This window comes from Rhinopithecus bieti, unplaced genomic scaffold (assembly GCF_001698545.2).
Source record: "Rhinopithecus bieti isolate Rb0 unplaced genomic scaffold, ASM169854v2 scaffold_1624, whole genome shotgun sequence".
Taxonomy (NCBI): domain Eukaryota; kingdom Metazoa; phylum Chordata; class Mammalia; order Primates; family Cercopithecidae; genus Rhinopithecus; species Rhinopithecus bieti.
The window spans coordinates 1,575,807-1,596,305 of NW_016803776.1; the positions used below are offsets into that span (position 1 = coordinate 1,575,807).

Genomic DNA, 20,499 nt, shown 5'->3' on the forward strand with positions numbered 1-20,499 from the left:
AATATATATTTGGTAGAGAAAAGGTCTCCTTATTTTCCAGGCTTGTCTCAAACTCCTGGCCTCAAGCAATCCTCCCATCTTGGCCTCCCAAAGCTTTGGGAATACAGGTATGAGCCACTGTACACAGCCTCCATTTTTGATGTTGCAGATAGGATCCCTTTCTGTCCATGAATTTGTTTTTTAAAATATGGTTACTGTTGAAACATAGAAAATTGTTACATTTTAAAATTCATATTAAGTGTGAATTTGGCTTCTTTACAGAATTCTGTCATTAGTTCTCACAAATCTCTTTAGGTGACTGTAATATGATTTATAATTAAAAACTATAGATTTGATCTTCCTCTCCTTTTCCTGGCATACAAGCTCCAAAAACCCTTGGAATCTCTGAAGTGAAAGAGTCTTTTCCTAAGAGAATGAGATGACTGGTGGCTGGGGGCTCTTGGCTAGCCTCTGGATGGGGTCTGGTTGCCAGGGTAACCAACCAGATGATTAGAGAGTTGAAATTTTCCTCACCTGCACCAATCCCAGGGAGAGAAGGAGGCTGAAAAGTGAGTTGATCACCAATGCTAATGATTTAATCAATCAGGTCTATGTATTCAAGACTCCACACAAAAATCCAAAAGGACAGGGTTCAGAGAACTTCTGTGTTGCTGAACACATGGAGGAGATAGGAGTGGGGTGCCCCCCTACAAGAGGGCATGGAAGCTCTGCGCCCTCCTCCATACCTTGCCTAAGCATCTCTTCCACCTGGCTGTTCATTCTTATCTTTTTATAATAAATGAAAAAATAAGTATATTGTCTTTCTGAGTTCTGTGAGCAACTCTGTAATAATTGAACCTGAGGAGGGGGTTATGGGAACCACCCTTTTATAGATGGTTGGTCAGAATCACAGGTGAAACAACCTGGGACTTTCCCTTGGCATCTGAAGTGCAGAGGGGCAGTTTTGTAATACTGAGCCCTTAACATGTGGAGTCTATACTCACTCGAGTTAACGTCAAAATTAAATTGAATTATAGGACATCCAGATGGTGTTGAGAGTTGGTCAATGTGCAGGGAAAAAAGAACACACATCTGGTCATAAAAGTGCTCTGTGTCGAGCATGAGAGTAGAAAAAGCAGTTTGGTTTTTCCCATCTTTTAGAGTAACATCCTTGGTTTTATAAGTAGATAATCACACTGTATGCACGTGGTCATAATTTTGACTCTTCCTATTATTTATAACTTTTCTCTTTGTCCCTTTGCATTGATTTGGACATATCAGTTGTAATACTGAGAAGTAGTGGTAGTAGCAGGAAAATTTGCCCTGTTCCTATTTTAGTAAGAAAGTGTCATTTATTCCATTAATATTTATTAATCTCCTACTATGTAGAAACTCTTCTACATATCATTAAATAAGACAATATGTAACTTATATTCTAGTGGGAGAGACATATATAATACACATAATAAATACATAAGTTATATAAAATGTTCGAATGTGAAATATTCTAATTCTAATATACATTCTAACATTTTATGTAATGAAAGTACAGCACAGAATAAGTAAAATCAGAAAGATTGGGAGTGCCAAGTGCTAGTAGGGTGGTGCAGGATAGACCTCATTGAGGAAGTGATCTTTGAGCAGAGTCCAGAGGCAGTCAGAGAGTTAGTCTTGTGGATACCTGGGAAGAATACATTCCAGGCAGAGGAAATACCATTGTTATGGCCCAAGTACAAGAGTGTGACTGATGTAGCCAGGCCAGTGTGTCTAAAGCAGAGCAAGCAACAAGAAAAAGAAGAGATGAGGTTAGGGAGGTCATGAGGGCAGGCCACATAAATCCATGGAGGAAAGCCTTCGGCTATAAGTTGTTGAGGAATGGAGAACCATTACAGTGCTTTGAAAGAAAGATGACAGGATCTGACATTTTAAAGGATCACTCTAGCCAGGGGCAGTGATACACCCCTGTAGTCTCAGCTGCTGGGGAGGTTGAGGTAGAAATATTGCTTGAGGCCAGGAGTTTGAGGTTTCGGTGAACTATGATCTGGCCTATAAATAGCCAATGCACTCCAGCCCAGGAAACATAGTGAGACCTCATCTCTAACAAATAAAAATGAAAAAAATAAAATGAATCACTCTGGTTGCTATTTGAAATTTAGGTGGTAGGGAGTGAAACATTTGTAAAAGCAGGGAGAGCATAGAGGAGATTATTTCAATGACGTATGATTAAGATGAAGCTGGTTCCAAGCCCAGGCAACATAGCAAGACTTAACCTCTAACAAATAAAATAAAACAAAACAAAATAAAGTGGAGCACTCTGGTTGCTATTTGAAACTTGGGTGATAGTGACTGAAGAGTTTGTAAAAGCAAGGAGACCACATAAGAGATTATTTCAATGATGTATGATTAAGACGAAGCTGGTTCCAGCCAGGGTGGTGGCAGAGAAAGTATTGAGAAATGGTCACAGTATGTACATACAGACATACCTTGAAGATATTGCAGGTTCAGTGATATCAGTGAGCTGAATATTGCAATAAAGGAAGGCACAGGAAGTTTTTAAATTTTCCAGTCCATATAAAAGTTATGTTAATACTATAATCTATTGTGTGCAACAGTATTAGTCTTTAAAATATTGTACATGCCTTAATTAAAAATACTGTGTTGCTGAAAATTCTAATGACCATCTGGACCCTCAACGAGTTATAATCTTTTTGCTGAAGGATGGTCTTGCCTTGGTGTTGTTGGTTGCTCAGTTGTGGTTGCTGAAAGTGGAAGTGGCTGTAGCACTTTCTAAAAATAAGACAAAAGGAAAGTTTGTGATGCTGTTTGATAGCAGACCCATCAGAGGAATCACTATCTATTGTAGCTATAGCTTAATGAAATGTATTTCTTAAATAGTAAGACTTGGAAGTCAAAATTACTCCTTGATATATGGGCTGAAGAATAAGTGTTATGTTAGTAGGCATGCAAACAACATTTATCTCCTTGTACATTTCCATCAGAGCTCTTGGGTGATCAGATGCATTGCTAATGAGGAGTAATAGTTTAAAGGAATCTTTTTTCTTTCTTTCTAAGCAGGTCTCTACAGTGACAGTAAACCTTGCGGGAAATAGGCTTGCTGTCATCAGGCTTTGTTGTTCCATTTGTAGAACATAGGCAGAGTAGATTTTGCATAATTCTTAAGGCACTAAGGATTGTCAGAATGGTAAATGGCCATTGTCTTCAATTTCAAGTAACCAGCTGCATTAGCCTCTAACAAGAGATTCAGCCTGTCCTTTGAAACTTTGAATCCAGGCATTGACTTTCCCTCTCTACCTATTATAGTCCTAAATGGCATCTTATTCCAGTATAAGGCTGTTTTGTCCACATTGAGAAAGCTGCTTAGTGTAGCCACCCTCCTCAATGATCTTAGCTAGATCATCTGCATTGCTTGCTGCAGGTTCTACATCAGCACTTGCAGCTTCACCTTGCACTTTTATGTTATGGAGATGACTTCCTTCCTTAAACCTCATGAATCAACCTCTACTAGGTTTTAATTCTGCACCTTCCTCACCTCTCTCAGTCTTCATAGAATTAAAGAGATTTAGGGCCTTGCTCTAGATTACTTTTTGGCTTATGGGAATGTTGTGGCTGGTTTGATCTCTCCAGAGCACTAAACTTTCTCCATATCATAAATAAGTCTTTTTTTTTTTTTTTTGCTTTCTTAAGTATTCATGTATTCACTGGAGTAGCACTTTTAATTTCCTTCAAGAACTCTTACTTAGCATTCACAGCTTGGATAACTGGGAGAAGTGGTCTAGATTTTGGCCCATCTCAGCTTTCGACATGTATTTCTCACTAAGCTTAATACTTCTCAGTTTTTCATCTAAGGCGACAGACATCAAACTTTTCCTTTCAGTTAAACACTTAGAGGTCATTGTAGAGTATTAAAGGGCATAATTTCAATATTATTGTGTCTCTGGGAATAGGAAGGACCAAGGAAAGGGAAAACAAACAAACAGAGGAATAGCCGGTCAGTGGAGCAGTCAGAATACACACAAAATTTACTGACCTCTCATATGCACTTAGTTTGTGGCACTCCAAAATAATTATATCAGTAACACCAAAGATCCCTGATGACAGATTACTATAAAAGATATAATAAAAAGTTTGAAATATTGTGAAAATTACCAAAATGTGACAAAGAGACATGACGTGAACACATGCTATTGGAAAAAATGGCACTGATAAACATGCTCAGCTTAGGATTGCTACAAACCTTCAATTTGTGAAGAAAAAAATGCAGTATCTGTGAATCCAAATAAATCAAAGTGCAATAAATAAAATGTGCCTGTATTTTGATTAAGAGTAGGCAGGAAGGTCTGATAGATTAGCAGTGAAAGAGGGCTATCAAAGCTGACACTCGTAAATACCACTTTTTGTTCTCACAACTAGAATCCTGAATTTGAATCAACTGAGATGATGCATATCTGGAGGTGTGATAGAAGGTCATTTTTGATAGGGTGGATTTGTGGTGATTATGGATAGTCAAATGAAATTGTCATGTATACAAGTTGGCTACATGGGTATGGAGTATAGTTGAAGGTACAAAATTGACAGAGTCATTAGCATAGCTAGTAATTAGAACTGTGAATATGGATGAAATCTTCATGAAAATGCAGTAGGAAAAAGAAGAGGCCCTAGGAATGAGTCATGGGGCATTCTAATGAATAAAAGAAACTAAGAGGAAGTGACCAGTGAGGTAGGAAGAAAACAAGCAGAGTATGGTGTCTTGGGAGCCAAGTGAAAAAAACTGTATCAATGAGGAGTATCAATTATGTCAAATAATTTTCATTTGAAATGTATTGGAAATTAAATCCATATTTCAAAAGAAACTTTATTTTTTTTATTACAGAAACTTCTCATGGCACAGAACCTGCCAGCAGAAAGATGAAGACACCTGTCCCTATCTGCATGTAGAGTCATAAGCAGTGATTTTCTAACTTGGCAGTGCTCCTTCGAGTTGACATTTCCAAAACCACCTAGAGGACCAGGAAATTCAGTCAGGCTGGCAGCACCAGAGGTGGGCCTGATCAAATCCCTCCTGGCAAATTATTATTCAAGAAATAAGAGAAAATGGAAGACCCTGGGCACATGTCCCAAAATACTATAGAGAAGTTTTTGGAAGTGCCTACTGATTTCCAAATATAGAAAGTTTTGAGCTTTAATTTATTTGGACCTAAAAGAAAATTAAAAAAAAAAAAAAAAAAGTGAAAAAATAAGGGCAACCTATTTTCCTACTGTAACTCCTCATCCAGAATGAAGAGATTTGAAAAAATTAGTCTCAATGATTCAAACGCCTCTCCTAAAGAACATATTTTCCTCCATTACATGAGTATTTCAAGTGGAGATTTTTAAATCTAAACAATCAGACTCCAGAATGACTGCTTGTTTTCTTCCTCTTCATGGCTGGGTAGATTTCCTCTGTCTCTCTCTTTCTCTCTTTCCTTTCCTCCCTTTTCCCTTCTTTCTTTCCTTCCTTCGTTCTTCTTTTCAATAATTATTGAATAACATAGAATATTCCTTATTCCAGGCCCTTAGGCTACATCAGTAAATTGTGCAGACATGGTTTCTCCCTTCATGGAACTTATAGTCTCGTAAAAGATCAATAATTAAATTAAAAGTTATACAAAGTATGATATAATTGTAGTGCTAATAATATATGCTATAAAATATGAGACCATATTATATTAACTTTTAATAAGCCTGTAAGGTCAGGGAAAACTTTTCCGAAGTCAACAATATTTAAGTTGAGATCAAAATATGAATAGGATATAAAGTAATTCCAAATATGGAAGTTTCCCAGACAATGGGAACAGCCTATGTGAACAATAGAAAATGAAGAAAACGAGGTCTAACATGTCCTAGATTTATATTGATAGCCAAAACTGTATCAATGTGTGAATTACATTCTTTCCACAATCTTCTTTTGGAATCTTATACCATAAGAAAGAGACCCTTTTAAACACAACCAAATATGTTAATAACACAGGTAACCCAAATGATCTTTACCCAAAAACCTAGATGACCTATAAGCTAACAGAGCAAATTACAATGAATAATGCCCAGAGGGCATAACAGTCTAAAGCAATGAGTTATGAAACTCAAAAGCAATACAAGCTTAAACATGGCAGAAGTTTGATTTTTCTCTCATGTAACAGTCAAAGTGTAGGCATCCCAGGTTGAGATGGTATTTCTATGGTGTTGAGGGCTCAAGTCTCCTTAAATCGCATTGCTCAATGATTCCTTGAATGTTTACTTGTTCTGGGTGTTTCAAAATAACTCATAAGGAACAGAAAATAGGGAAGTGAACAATATTTTTCTTTAAGGTGTACTATCTAGAATTTTCCTGTATCATTTCTGCTCTTCTTAAGTTAGTACCCAGATAGACTTTGTTATGTGACCACATTTAGATTTGGAAATATGGTTGTTATTCCAGGCAGCCACATATCCGAGTGGAAAATATGAGAAAATAGGTGATATCAGATGATTGGGGAGAACTAGCATTCACATCACAGTGAGAAAGAATGAAAGATATTATGATAACTCAAAGGACAAAAGAACGGGCAAGACTAGATTCCTGATTTTCGAGATGTCAGAATCAAGCAGCATAAATGATATAAAAGAGAGACAGTGTTTGGGGAATGAGGCGAGGCATTAAATTGATTCCAATTGGGGAATTATCATTATTGAAAAAAGAATAACTGAACTGGACTCCAAAGTGTGTGTCAGGATTTGATCGGAAGAAGAGCTTGAGCATTCCAGGGAGAGGAAACAGCATGTTACAGAGTCTGTCTTGAGAGACCTATGTGTGCTTCATGTGCCTAGTGCTGTAACCACACTTACTCTGTTTTCAGATGGTTTAATGGATAATCTTAGCTACAAATCTTGGTCAAAGCAATCCATATTACCCTTTTTAATTTAGAAGTGAATCCTGAAAGTCTTTGAATCAGAATGAATGCATTCCAGAGTGGTGAGGTCTCATTAGATTGACCTAACCAAAAGATAAAGCCAAGATTCTTCTTAGAACCTTTAATCCACAAAGTATGTATCCATAAACATAACTTTTCCTTTTATATTCTAAAGACATTCCCGAAGTAAGGTAAACAGTGAAGTAGGATTTGTAAAATAATCCAACTCAAGAATATCACATCTTGTAAAACTGGGATTAACTAAACTCTGCCTTGATGAGAAAATAGTAATTTTCATTAATATAGTAACTATAGTTTTTTAAAAGTAGTTTTACATATATTATCAGTTATTAATATAAATACATTAAATAGTATGGATGAAATTGTTATTTCAATCTAAAGGTGAGGAAAACAAAGCTAAAAGACATTAAGAAATTACTCAATATCAGATAGAAAGAGTTTCAGAGATGAGAATCAAACCCAAGACATAACAGAAGTACACATGCATTCATTGCTGTGGGGAAATAAAATTTCCCTGTATCTATTTTCAGGTGGAAAACTCAAAACTAAACAAAGGATTGGCTGGGTATGGTGGCTCACGCCTGTAATCCCAGCACTTTGGGGAGGCTGAGATGGGTGGATCACCTGAGGTCAGGAGTTTCAGACCAGCCTGGCCAACATGGTGAAACTCCATTTCTACTAAAAATACAAAAGTCAGCCCTGTGTGGTGACAGGTGCCTGTAATCCCAGCTAGTTGGGAGACTGAGGCAAGAAAATTGCTTGAACCTGGGAGGCGAAGGTTGCAGTGAGCTGAGATCGCTCCGTTGCACTCCAGCCTGGGCAACAAAAGTGAGTCTCTGTCTCAAAAAACAAAACAAACAAACAACAAAAAAAAAAACAAAAACAAAAACCCATAAAGGATTAAATGCTAATTAACTAAGTACAATTCCCATTCACTCTTTTCTAATTTTGCTGTCATAAAAGGAACCTAAATTTCCTTTTATTCTTATTGGCACAGAAGCTAGGGTCAATTAAGCAAAGATGATGTCATTCCTGAGAATTCTAGGAAAGTTGGACTACATTTCTCATTGTATTAATTTATGCATAAGTTTTCCCAAGAATGGAGTGCTAGAATATTCTGATATGAGATATAATCCATAAAGAGACAGTCTAATAATCACTGATTTAGTCATGATATTTTAAAAATTGTGTTGTTACAAAAGGCTGACAGAAATGTTATAATAATTTACTGAATTACTTTTAAATCAGATTATTGGAGATTATTATTTTGGTCAATTAATTTAAAATCTGAATTTTAAACATTTTAATTAAAAATCATTTAATATTTTAGTAAATAATGTACAATGTAATTGGAAACTCTGCTGGGTATATCTTAATGAATATTTTCAATTTGCGGTGCATACATACAATATCTAAAGGTTTGTTAAATAAGTCTTCTATATTCTGATTTTAAATATCCATTTGCTTAAGAAATCAGCACTCTTCCAACTTGGAATCACTGTAAAGACAAATTTTTACCAATGCAAATGTTTATTATTTAAATTACTAGAGTTAGTAAACTTATCATGCACTGAAGCCACAATGTCTTTGAAGTATGCATGATTACTAATGGTAATAGTTACTATTCATTGAGCAAGTATATGTCCCTCCCCCACATACCTATGCACACGTGTGTGTATATATGTGTATATGTGTATACATGTGTCAACCTCACAGCTATACTGAAAAGTTTTATCACTCTCATTTATCAGATGTGGATGCTAATGATAAAAGTGACTTGGCCAAAGTCACACCGTTTCTAAGTGAGAGAAACAAGACTAATCCCAGGCCTGTGAAATTTTACAACCTAAGTCTTTCCCACCATATCAGAATTCATCTCCATATATGTGCATAACTGTCTCTAAAAGAGTTATACCTTCAAAAGAACATCTATGTTGACAGCAATGTTCTATATGTTAACAAAGGAATTACACAATTGTGTGCATTATACCTATTATTTGGTACGTTTTCTTTTGCATTTTGAGACATAATTTTACAGTAAAATAATAAAACACTGTGTCTTCTAGAGCACTGTCTTTGTGACAAAGGGTTTGGGCAATAAACCTTAGGCTGTGGACACTAATCTAAGTTAATAGGGATGGACCCTCAATATACAGCCAGTCATTGGCGATAGGAAGAAAGCAGTATATTTTGGGAAGATCTCATTTCTGTTTATTTGAAAGATGTGCATCTGGGTTAGATAAAATAGGGAATGAGTGGAACAAGAAAACTTTTTTTTTTTTTTTTTTAGGTGGAGTCTCACTCTGTTGCCCAGGCTGGAGTGCAGTGGCACAATATCCGCTCACTGCAAGCTCCGCCTCCCAGGTTCATGCCATTCTTCTGCCTCAGCCTCCCGAGTAGCTGGGACTACAGGCATCCGCCACTACGCACGGCTAATTTTTTTTGTATTTTTAGTAGAGACGGGGTTTCACCATGTTAGCCAGGAAGAGGAAGGCTTTTACTATGGGATGTGTCTAAATGCATTATCCCTCGTTTAATTCTCAAAACAACAATGAACATTATTTATTATGATACCCATTTTAAAGACACAGAGGAGTTAACTCCTCTTAAGTGGCTAAGTTTTGATTTACACATAGATCTGTTTACACAAAGTTATTGAGGGAAGCAAGGATTCAGGAGTTAAGAGCAGTCAAATAAATGGACAGATAAATAGTGGTGTGCACTAGGAATTGACCCCAAGGCAACCATACTACATTACTTTCTGAGATTTTACCTACTCAGGGTCTGAAACCCCTATTATCTGGGGTGGTAATGTGGTGTTAAAACAAAACAAATGACAGAAAGGTTGGCTGCAAAATGATGTTAAAATAAAAACAGTCATGTCTATGTGGGCTGACACTACCACACGATGGAGTGTACTGGTCATTTGGGTAAGTGTCTCCTTGGCCATTTCAATGAACTTCCCTGGCAGTTCATTTCCTCTGTATTTAAAAATGGGAGAGGACTGCATGTTAACACATTTTGACAATGAAAATGCATTTACAGACACTAGATGTTCTTATTTTAGGATTATAGTCCCAAACTTGCAACAGGGCCAGTCATTTCAACTACATTACTGCTAATTGTTTGGTTGAGATTCGTTATAGTTGTGATTGCTATTCCATTCATTATACAGATAACAAAGGCTAAATGGGGTTTGATATATCCAAATTACCTTTGGAGCAATCTTGCTGAAATGTACACACTGGCAAAAATGATTAGTGAAAACATAAAATGTGAAAGATAAATTTCAGATTGGGTGTCCAGTCTTCCATTTACCCTTGACAGTAGGCCAATCTGATTTAGTTTGGATTTATTTAATGTTAATTTTAGGAAAAGTTTTCTGGTTAAGAATCCAATATAATTGATACTAAGATCTCTATTTCTGTGACCTATTCTTGCTTGTAGTTTGTAGAAGTAGTTTTCCTTACTAGAATAGCATCATTTTTCATTATTCTGTTACATGCCAGCTTGTTTCAGACAGGGTGTAAATAGAGTTCCTAGAATATCAATTGATGGAGAAAGAAATATGAGTGACTATCTTAAATATTTTTCCTGTCATTCAGAAGCTGTAGCCAAAGGAAAGTGGCTGTAAAAAATGGTAAGATTGTTTGCTACCTATCTTTGACTCACTGCCTAGTGAGAATAACCTTGCAGTGTGACTTAGATGTCAGCAAATAAAGTTTAGAAAGTTATTTGTTTAAAACACTGACAACTGTACAGTAGGCCAAAAGCCATAGACACAGATACCTGCCAAGCAAATTTGCTTTTTGAATCAGAAGCCAGCATCCAAATACACTGGGCCCTCTGAAGCATCTCTAATATTTACACAGTAATCTGATTTGGGAGCCTCCTCACTTTTCTCTTTTCCACTAATTTAGTCACCCACTGGCAACTTTGCAAATTCCAGCAGGGGTCAGGAACCCCAAAAGCAATTTGTCCTAAAATCACAGAGAATCAAGATGGAAAGCCTTCACTGGTGCAGCCAGGGCACACCTAGCGACTTAGAGGAACAGACTGTTCACCATGGTGTACTTTCTATTCCTCTGTGCAAACCTGGGTTCATTTGCCTCTGGGGAGGCTGGCTGAATCACCTTCTTGGAAAGACTCATGGTTTGGATAGACTGTCCTGCTAGGAAGTTTTCTTTTCAACCAGCCTTTTGTTTTCTTCAGTTTCTGGTTAAGTCTTCTTGGATTTTTTGTTTTGTTTGACCTGAGGAAAGAAGCTGGTATTCTTAATGGTTATGCCTTCTTGATAAACCTGAATTCATAGCTGGCATGATGTTGGCTCTTCCTGTACTACAAAGTCCTTGCACACACATTTTGTATCTAGAAAGTTTTCTCCTTAGATTGGGTCTTGAGTGTTGTTCTTTGCTTAGCATGTTTCATTAGTCTTTTAAATAAAATTCAGATTTTCTTGAACTTATTATTGACCAAGCTATATAGGCATATATTATTGCTCTTTCCCTAATAAGATCGAATTACAACAACAGACCCTGTGACTGGTTGCCTTGTCACATGTTAAATGTCTCTTCTGATGTCCTGAACGTCTCCATTATTTTGTGCTCTAGATTTGCTCTTCATTTATGATTTCCTATTTATTAGGGATCCCCTAAGAATAAGTTATCTTTTCCATTTCTACACATTCCCAAGAGGATTAATTGATAAAACTGGAAGAAGAAGACACATTAGTTTTAAACAAAAGGAAGTTTACAGAGAGTAAAAAGGAACAACTTGTAGCATTCTGGCTCCCACTATGTGCCAAACTCAGGGAATTGGGGGGAATTTCTTGGCAGCATCAAGAAATTGGGAATATAACGATGACTAAGACAGTGTTCCATATCATTTAATCCTCATAATTCAAGATATTTATTACTACCACTTGTCCTCCACTCATCCCATTTATAGTTGAGCCATTTGTGCAAGATCATTTTGCTGCAGTGGTTAAATTAAATCTCAGATCTGCCTTATTTCAAAGAGTTCTATTAAACTGCATGGAGCTCTGTCTCCTTTCACTTCCAGGCAAACAAAACTGGAATGAATTGTGCCTTCACTTTTCCATGCCTGTTAGGTATTGGTCCATAATAAAATTTCCTTCAGCTCTCATCTAGTCCTATATGTTTAGAGGAGCCGTTAGGCAATTGTTGCACCCAGTTGCTATAAGCTACTCCTAGGTTCCTAGTCATTTTCTCCTTCTTGCTACATTTCAGACTTAATCACAAAGATAACTGTGGCAAAACCTAATGAGCACTGGTCAATGAATCAGGATCTCTGGGGTTCTGCACTTGGGATGTGTGAAGGGGAAAATATCGTAATCTCAGTTGGTCTCAGATGAAGTGGTTCAATTATACTACCAGTAATCATGGATCTGCCCCTGAGTAACTCTGTCTCTATAGTCCTAGATCTGTATCCATAAAATAGGAAGTACACTTAGAAAATTTGACTGAAGGTAATAGATTTGCGAAGTAACAAAAAAAGGAGAGACAAAAAGTAAAACAGAAATAGGCCTGGAGGAGCAGTCCTTAACATTTTGGCAGAAAGCTAGAATACCTCCTTTCCATTTTCCTGGAGCTTTGCAGGTATGGCTCCCTTCCACAGTGCTGAAAGAAACATCCCCCATTATCACTTTAGCTGCTCTGAGGTTGGTAACCAAGAAGGAAATGGAAGAAAAAGGTTTTATTATTCCTCTTTTGTCTTGGGTAAGAATAGCTTTTGAGATAAGAATACATTTATTTTTATTACCTTTGTTGATTCTATCATTTTGTTATTCAGTTATTGTGTACTTTCTATCATGAAAGACTTTGGGGAGAGCTTTGCAGCTTCTGTTAAATCATGAAACTAGTTTTAATTTAAGCTCAGTCAAAATATGATTTCTCAAAATAGAGATGTGTTTCTACCAACATAGCTTTTTTATTTCTTGGGTGTAGTCAAAATAAAAAGATTAGACAAATTTGATATAACAGCCATGATCACAGGTAAATATTAGAAAGGAATAAACTTTGCTTTTTCGCTTGAAAATCCAAGAGTTTTCTTCACATGAATTGTAAGAAGATAAAACTATACTGACTTAAGGAGGGAGGCTTAATGGGAAATTTTTAGCCCAGGCATGGGCCTCCATTAAACTATTTTACTTATAGTGATCCTACATCATAGAAAGCTACCAGAAGATTTAGTTTATGCATATACAAGTGAAATACAAATACAAATATATGTATGTCTGTGTCTCTACATAGACCTACATTTATTAGTCAAACAATAAAAGAAAATTTGTTCCAGTTAGAAAATGCTCAAGCCAAATTTGTCACACAGTCAAGGGCTTACTTTGTTCTTTGAATCATCCCTGAATGACCTGTGTACAAATTACAAAACCCTAAAGAGTTAAAAGTGTTTGTTTCACAGGAAATTGGAAGAAATTTATGTGCGCAAGTGAAGCTGAAAGGTCGAATGTGTGACTCACATCTATTGACAGATGGAATGAGAATAACATAAGCAGACAGTGACTAGAAAACAAGCCGGTTGTGTGAAAGTATTTTTAGAGACTAATTTCTACCCAGCTGTGTCATCTATGAATGGGAGAAGTTTGAGAAAGTTACCTAGGGATGTCTGAGCTTAATCAAATGAAAGTTAATGATACTGGTTTGGCTTAAATATTCATTTCAAACTTTGATGTGCAAACATCAAATATACCAGTATTTGAACAAATTACCAGGGAAGCTGGATTGTTCCTTTATCAAAATGACATAATTCTCTTTATTAAGACCTCTCCTGATACCTGAATTTTTAGCAACATAAACAATAATGGCTCATATTTATAAACTAATTTACAATTTGAATAGCATTTTCATATTCCTGTGAAGTTAGCAGAGCTAATATTACCTCATTTTAGAGTAGAAACATTAAGTCCAGAGTCCCTTAGTCACTAATAAAATTCAGAATGCTATCAAATGGTAGACATAGTATAAAAACCAACATCTACTGGTAACTAGTATAAAGGCTAATGGTGAAGTCTCTGATCTCCTTAGACTTCCTGGTCACTAAATAAATATATAATTTTGGACACTTCAACATTTTTATGCCTCAGCTTTCTGTCCTTTCCATAAATTGTGAATAATATATGTTTCTCCCCAGGGTTATTCATTAATGAGCCCCTCCTAAGTGTCATACATTTTTCTAGGTCAGGGATAAAAACCCCTGCTCTCATGCAGTTCATGGTCTAGTTGAAAAAGGATAGACAATCAGCCAATCAAAATATGTATATTAGGTAATGACAGATGCTATGTTGATAAATAAAGCAGGAAATGCTTTATTTATGAAAAGTTCTACCCAAGGATCTGTTGCAGTTTTAAATCAATTTAAGAAATTGACACCTGCTTGATTAGTAACAGTATAGTCCATGAAAATTAATATTGACCTCTGTAGTAGGCCTGGCTAGTTAGGGTAATTCATTCCCTAGGCAATATTGATTGACTAATGGATGAGAGCATAAAGCCAAAACGTTCCAATTTCTTTGAATTCAGGGAGTTGTACTGGAGCTACTTGGAAGATTCTGGGAAATCTGAATCTGGAATAACTCATGAGTTAAGACTTTGGCTGCCATGTTAAGACTTTGTATAACCTGAAAATAAATGCCACAGAGAGACAAGCAGAATCAAGAATAGAGACTGTGTTCTTAGGACACTATTGGAGTTCCCTCTTTAAATCTTAACATATTTACATTAGATATTTTTTGTTATGTAAGACAATGGGTTCCCTTTATTGATTACTTTGTTTTGAGCTGTGTTTATTGTCATTTGCCACCAAAAGAGCTTGACCAGCATAAGCATAATGAAGGGTGGGCAAGATTTCCTGACAGAAGATGCATGGCAATCTCACCAAGTAGATCACTGATACTACTTGCAAGGAAGTGAATGCATTTTTCCAAATATGTGTCACTATAGCACGGTTAAAACTTCTTGGCATTTTCTCTTGGATCTCCCAAGTTATGTCAGTAGACATTTCAAGTTATTTAAGGAGGACTCAAAATGAGAAAGTATTTGCACTAAAATGGAAGTAAAAATTATTAAGTCCAACACCTTCATGTTTTAGATTAGGAAACTGAGATTTATAAAAATTTAGAGACATTGTCCTCAAATTACTGAGTTATTTTGTAGCAAAACATATCTAAATTTTCTGTCCTCTGATACACTGTTGTTTCCACTTCGATATTAATTCTATCTCCATCTTCTCCCATATTCACTTCCCTATCTCAGCAATGTATGGCTATATTTCTCTTGCTAAATTATATTTCCATAGAAGCAGGAACTTTGAAAAGAAAACACAATGAGTAACCACTGATACCACTTACCGTATCTTTTGTAATATAGTACTAAAACTGACTTCCTGATAATGTATGTCTTCGTATGACTTCCTTATCTACTTGATTAGCAATCAACTGTACCTTCTCTGTTATGTTACTTTTCAGCAAGAGAAAATTTAAAAGTCCCATGACTTTCCTTCTTTGCCACTGATTTTGTGGTTTTGGAAACTTATCCTCTTCCTAAACAATAAGATATTTAACTCCATCTTTTTTAGGTCCTTCAATCAAATAATTGCATTTATTCTTTTATTCTTTTGATTATGAAATAAGATATTTTTTATAGAGAAACAATAGGAATTACATTCTTCACCCAATGGTTGTCAGGGCACATACCGCTTTTGAGATTCAGTTTCCTCATCTGTAAAGCAGAAATAATAATGCTTTCTTTTTTCCCTTTCAACCATCTATATTTGCTGTTGAGGTACAAAAAAAGATACACTATAGTGTATAGTGAGTTTATAAGTTCTATATAAACTCAATGCCTCATTATGATTAATCACTGAAGAACTGTTCATTTCTTACCATTGTTTTAAAGTTATGAATGGTGGTTGAGGTCCTGCTGAACCATTGAATAACATAGTGGAACACTTTAGTGTTTGCACGGAGTAAAATCTCTGTGCCTAGGAAATTTTGATAAAGAAAGCACTTTAGCTATTATTTTTTTCTAGCATTTAAAAAATCTGTGCTCCTTAGAGCTCTCACAACTCACTAGAGGAGGTAAGGAGAAGTCCAATAGGACAGAGTTCCAGGTACTCCTGTTTCCCTTTCAATCAATGTAGCTCACTTTAATCAACTTCCCCCGCTTTAGGAATTCTCCTGAGATATAGTTGTAAGAAAGAGATTCTAGATATTCTACAGCCCCCCTACACACACACACACACACACACACACACACACACACACACACACAGATTGAAAATTCTGGATGGAGTCTTTTTCATTCAAAAGATATAAAAACTGAGGCCCTTAGGATGAACACAGGCAAAGGAAGGTTTGGAGACACTTGTATTAAAGTCAAATAAAATCACAACTTCTAACAATGGTTTAAAAAAAAAAAAAAAAAAAAAACTGAGGCCCAAAAGAGATGAGTAATTTTCCAAAGTTATCCAACTCCACTTCCATTGGCAAAGTAAGGATTGAAATCTAGGTTCTGATTCCCCTACCCTCACCATCTCATCATGCAGCATCTTCTTGTGACTAGGAAGTTTTAAGATTCACCAGTGCCACTTCTGTTTTTGTTATATTTTGTTTAGGAAGACATGGTATTATATATGAACTTAATTATAGGATTGAACTTTTGGGACTAGCAATCCCAAAATTTTGGCCTCAAATGATTCTCCTCTCACTGTTACTTGCTTTCACCAAAATGAATGTTGGTAATTATGCAGATCAGAGCATCAATCTAGAAATCTCTATGTAGAAAACATTCCTCACAATTAAAACTCAGATAATTTATTATTTTGTGGAGCATCATCAATTTCTATCTTCTCTTTTGCACAAAATATAAAATTATATAGAATTTAATTTTCACATTAAATTTTAACTTCCCCAGTCTCTCACTAGTAAGATGACCGTAAGATTCATTGCCCAAATCAGGATGGTTTTAAGAATTAAAAAGGACACATTTCATAATTACTCTGAAAATACTGATATAAGTTGGAGCTTTTCTAGGAACACTGGTATGATCACCTTGTTCATTAACTATCCTATAGATATATTTGAAATCAGTTAGGGTAAAAATATCTATTAATTGAATGTGATTTTCAGTCATACGTATTTAACAATTGGTACTAAGTAATTTTTCCCCAGAAAAAAAAAAAAACAGCAATAATAACAATACCAATTTCAGAACTAAAACACAAGAATAAATTGATTAATCTCTGTCTACACACACACACACACACACACACACACACACACATACATTCATTTTATTTCGAAAACTATTCCTCCCCATTTTGTATATAAACTCTAAAAGCAATTCATTCATTCTGAGAAGCAGGACTACTTTCTCTTTCAACAAAATTCTATTAAAGAGTGCCCTTGATACAAATTATATACGTTTAAACGACCACTAAGATACACCTGAGAATGTCCCCATAATTCCTCTTCAAAAGAACAATGAAACAAGTCCAAAAACTTTAGGTGACAACAATAAATGATGTTAGTGATATAAAATCAAAATATATGAGTTAATGCTTTGGCTAAAAAGTTCTCCATAGAATTATCAACTATCTTGCTGATACTCATTTCACTTAAAGTACTTCATAAATTTTATAAACAAACAAAAATATATTCCTATAACTTAGTCTATCAGAATACATATGCAGTATCGCTCTTGGTGACTTGATGACTGTTTTGATACAAAACATATGAGACAGTAACATTTATGTGCACAAAGAGATAAGAAAAAACACTTGAAATATTATAGAAATATTGCTTCTCATAGTTATTATCTACAATTAAACTTTTCAATGCAAACTGCATGAGAGTAAGAAAATCACTTATTTTGTTTACTATTGCATTACCTAGTATGGTATGACACCTGTCACACAGTAGGCAGTAAGCATTTGATGAACTGTTGAACATATGACAACATGAATGAATGATCATAATTAACTAACTCATATTTACTCTGTCTGAGGGTACCAGAATTGCAATCAGCTCTAGAGTAGAGTTGATTTCATCTAAGGAAAGACCAGGTCTTGAGTCTTTCCAAGTCATGGCCTTGCAGTTTATTGGACATATTTCCAAATGTAGACAGCTACTTAATAGCAAGTTTTAATCTAGGGAACTCAGGCAAATGTATGCATGAAGAGTAGATTAGACCTGGATGTTGTTTATCACAGACTACTTTAAAAATGTTTTCTCATGTGGAAAAGCCCACTAGGAACACAATCAATTATATGTAACATTCATTTATGCCCCTTTCCCTTTAACTCTGGACAGGATTCATTTATGGGCCAAAGTGACAGAACACATCATCAGATCCCCATTTATGAATGATCATAAAGAGTATGTCCTGTGATATCCCAGAAAATGATAGATCCAGTAGGAACCGGCTTTCAGAAATAATAAAACAGTGACTATATTCTCTATCCTTTTAACCTTGTTCTTTAGTGCTCTTTAGACACTTTAAGTTGCTTTTATCTTTTTTCCATCTCTCTCTTCCCTTATGCAGAAGTGAAGAAGAGAAAAATGGATATATCTGTAAATAATTTGGATTTATCACTAAACTTAAGACACCCTGAGTAGGCAGTAGACCCTTTTTGTGATCTCTGTAGGAGAAAGGGTCTGATTTTAAAAGTAAAATAATTTTTACTAACAAATAGTAGCCAAATTTTATCCAGTTTACACGCAACAATCTTGGTTGGTTAATAATATTACTTCATTTCCTAATTCACAATTTATAGTATTTTTTCTAGAAGCCCCTTCCTATAGTTTAGAGAAGTGGCATTCAGACATCTTTGACTGAAAACTAGAAAGACAAATTGAACTCATATCCAAGTACACAAACACACACATATACACACAAATTTGAAACAAAGGCTTCCTGAAGCGATACTTAAATCTTATTATGTACAAAGTATTCCAATATTTCAGATTTTATTCTAACTATAAATTTCAATTATTTAAAACACTATTCTTTAAGATTTTAGCTACTAAATTTGTTTATGATCCACTAAGTCATAAAAATCAAATCTCTGGAGCAATTCTCCCAGCTATAATCTAAAATAAGAGTAAAATAATAATACAATTATTTATTATACTCATGTAATATTATACTATAGTACGTGTTGTTAAGTACTTTAGTCTTTCAGAAAAAATCAAGCACAACCATAAACAAAACCTGAGGAGAATACAAGACTTTAATTTTCAGGTGTTTCTGTGGGAGATTGGATTTCCCAATGTGGCTACAACGAAATATCTTATTCTCCATGTTATGCTGACATTGTACCATTCACATCCTTTTATTAAAATATGGGGTCCCTGGTCTCTTTGTATTTGTGTAGGTCTGTGTCTATGGCAAGATAGAAACCACATGACTAGGTCATAAGAGGAGATACAACTTCTGACCAGACACTCACTCGTGAAATCCGGTCACCAGGCTGTGAAGAAGACAATGTGGAAGACCTCGTGTTCCTTTTTTGTTTGACAGCCCCAGTGAATTCCTGCCAAAAGTCAACATCAACATCTAGACCTGTGAGAGGGCGAGTCCTCAGATATTTACAGTCCCAGACTTCATGCCGCCTTCTGTCTTTTAGTCTTCCCTGCTGAAAACTCACACATTGTGGAACAGAGAAGTGACATCTGCACTGTGCCTTTTCTCAAGTCATAAACCACAGAACATATGGGCATAATAAAATGTTTTTTGTCTTATACAGTTAAGTTTGGTTTTGTTTGTTATACAGTGATAGCTTACTTTAACAACCTCTAATTCTATTCTATTCTATTCTCAAAATATTATAAACTGGCAATCATTCTTTAATAGTACTGTTGGAGTGTATAAGAAAAAAATTACTTCTTAAAATTGAACTTTAGGAGTAGACAATAAACTGACTGTGACCCATTTTTAAATGTAAAATATCCCTTTTCAACTTTTGTTGAATTTTCTTATTTGAATTATCCAGTTACCTTTAGAAGAATCGTCTAGGTTTCCTTAAATAATAAAACCATGGAGACAATAAGATATGCATAATATGTAGCGACAGAGTTAATGTATAGCCAAGATCACCGCTAGAAATAAAATGTCTGTGTACTGATGTGTTCCTAGTATGCAGATCCAGGAAAAGCAATTGGTTAATTCAATATCAAGAAATTGTGTCTATATATGCTTTGAAGCATAATCATTGTTAATTTAATAGTGACCTGGTTTTGATTGTGTGAGGGATTAAACTGTGTCTTATTCACAACTGTATGCTTGGTAATTAACACAATAAATATTTATCAAATAAATGAGGAAAATGCTGCCCGAAGCAACTCCAAGCCACTTATCCCTCTCCCCAAGACTGTTGTTTCTGCAAGGAAGTGTAACATGGGTAAAATTCAAGTGTAACTATAAAAATTAAAATGCTTAATCATTTTGAGTATAAGTGATTCTAAAGAAAGCAAGATATCATTTTAAAAAGTAAAGTTTGCTTATCTATAGATGTATAA

At 35.4% G+C, this 20,499-nt stretch overlaps 1 long non-coding RNA gene across 1 annotated transcript in view; it reads left to right on the forward strand.

Moving 5' to 3' along the window:
- LOC108515654 (uncharacterized) overlaps nucleotides 1-19,651 on the forward strand; it is a 117,389-nt gene extending 97,738 nt beyond the window's left edge. The window contains exons 3-4 of the long non-coding RNA XR_001881585.1: nucleotides 4,871-5,038; nucleotides 19,356-19,651. This is a non-coding gene — a long non-coding RNA (uncharacterized LOC108515654). The remainder of the gene's footprint in view (nucleotides 1-4,870; nucleotides 5,039-19,355) is intronic.
- The last annotated feature ends 848 nt before the right edge of the window (nucleotides 19,652-20,499 follow it).